Source organism: Arachis duranensis, chromosome 9 (assembly GCF_000817695.3).
Source record: "Arachis duranensis cultivar V14167 chromosome 9, aradu.V14167.gnm2.J7QH, whole genome shotgun sequence".
Lineage (NCBI taxonomy): Eukaryota > Viridiplantae > Streptophyta > Magnoliopsida > Fabales > Fabaceae > Arachis > Arachis duranensis.
Genome location: NC_029780.3, coordinates 25,874,402 through 25,876,611, shown reverse-complemented (window position 1 = coordinate 25,876,611; position 2,210 = coordinate 25,874,402).

The window sequence follows — 2,210 nt, the reverse complement described above, 5'->3', positions numbered from 1 at the left end:
ACATCAATCTTATGCCACTTTCTGTAATGGAGAAGCTGGGGATCATTGAGGTACAACCTGCCATATTCTCATTGCAAATGGCAGACAAGTTAGAAAGACAAGCTTATGGATTGGTAGAGGACATATTGGTAAAGGTTGAAGGCCTTTACATCCCTGCTGATTTCATAATCTTAGACACTAGGAAAGAGGAGGATGAATGCATCATCCTTGGAAGACCTTTCCTAGCCACAACAGGAGCTGTGATAGATGTTAACAGAGGAGAATTAGTTCTTCAATTGAATGGAGACTACCTTGTGTTCAAGAACCAAGGGTGTTCTTCTTTAACAATGGAGAGGAAGCATGAAAAGCTTCTCTCAGTACAGAGTCAAACAGAGCCCCCACAATCAAACTCTAAGTTTGGTGTTGGGAGGCCAAAGCTAAACTCTAAGTTTGATGTTGAATCCCCACATTCAAAATCTAATTTTGGTGTTGGGAGTCTACAACATTGACCTGATCACCTTTGAGGCTCCATGAGAGCCCACTGTCAAACTAGTGACATTAAAGGAGCGCTTATTGGGAGGCAACCCAATTTTTTATTTAACTAATTTTATTTTTATTTTATTATTCTTTTATGTTTTCTTAGATTCATGATCATGTGGAGTCACAAAACAAATACAAAAATTAAAAATAAAATCAAAAACAGCAGAAGAAACAGAACACCCTGGAGGAAGGGCTTACTGGCGTTTAAACGCCAGTAAAGGAGCATCTGGCTAGCGTTCAACGCCAGAACAGAGCATGGATCTGGCGTTGAACACCAGAAACAAGCAACATCCTGGCGTCTAAATGCCAGGAAAAGACCCTGAGGAGAGTTGGCACTGAACGACAGAAACAAGCATGGAACTGGCATTCAACGCCAAAAACATGCTACAAATGGGCGTTGAACACCCAAAACAAGCATGAAGCTAGCGTTCAATGCCAGAAACAAGCATCAATCTGGCGTTGAATGCCAGGATTGCATGAAAAGGGCGTTTTACACGCCTCATTGGTGCAGGGATGTAAATCCTTGACACCTCAGAATCTGTGGACCCCACAGGATCATCTCAGGATCTGTGGACCCCACAGGATCCCTACCTACCTCCACTCACCTTCTCTCCTCTTCACATAATCCAATAACACTCTTCCCCAAAACCCTTCACCAATCACCACAATTTCTCTTCCTCATCATCTCTTCACCACTCACATCCTTCCACTCTTCTCCATAAACCCCACCTACCTTCACAATTCAAAATCTCTTTCCCACCCAAACCCACCCTAAATAGCCGAACCTACTCCCTCTCCCTCCACTATATAAACCCCTCCATTCTTCTTCATTTTCACACAACACAACCTTCTCTTCTCCTCCTTGGCCGAAACACAACCCTCTCTCCCTCTCCTCCATATTTTCTTCTTCTTCATCTATTCTTTCTTCTCTTGCTCGAGGGCGAGTAATATTCTAAGTTTGGTGTGGTAAAAGCATAAGCTTTTTTTTTTATTTTTCCATAACCACCTATGGCACCTAAGGCCAGAGAAACCTCTAGAAAAGGGAAAGGGAAGACAAAAGCTTCCACCTCTGAGTCATGGAAGATGGAGAGATTAATCTCTAAAGCCCATCAAGACCACTTCTATGATGTTGTGGCCAAGAAGAAGGTGATCCCTGAGGTCCCTTTCAAACTTAAGAAAAATGAGTATCCAGATATCCGACATAAGATCCAAAGAAGAAGTTGGGAAGTTTTGACCAACCCCATTCAACAAGTCAGAATCTTAATGGTTCAAGAGTTCTATGCCAATGCATGGATCACTAGGAACCATGATCAAAGTGTGAACCCGAATCCAAAGAATTATCTTACAATGATTCGGGGGAAATACTTAGATTTTGGTCCGGAAAATGTGAGATTGGCATTTAACTTGCCTATGATGCAAGGAGATGCACACCCCTACACAAGAAGAGTCAACTTTGATCAAAGGTTGGACCAAGTCCTTATGGACATATGTGTTGGAGGAGAAACAAAGGCAAGGAAGAGACATAGAAGAGCTCAAGGACATCATTGGTTCTTCAAGAAGAAAGCGCCACCATCACTAAGGTGGACTCATTCCTTGTTCTTATTTCTCTGTTTTTTATTTTTAAGCTTTATGTTATCTATGTTTGTGTCTTTATTACATGATCATTAGTATGTAGTAACTATGTCTTAAAG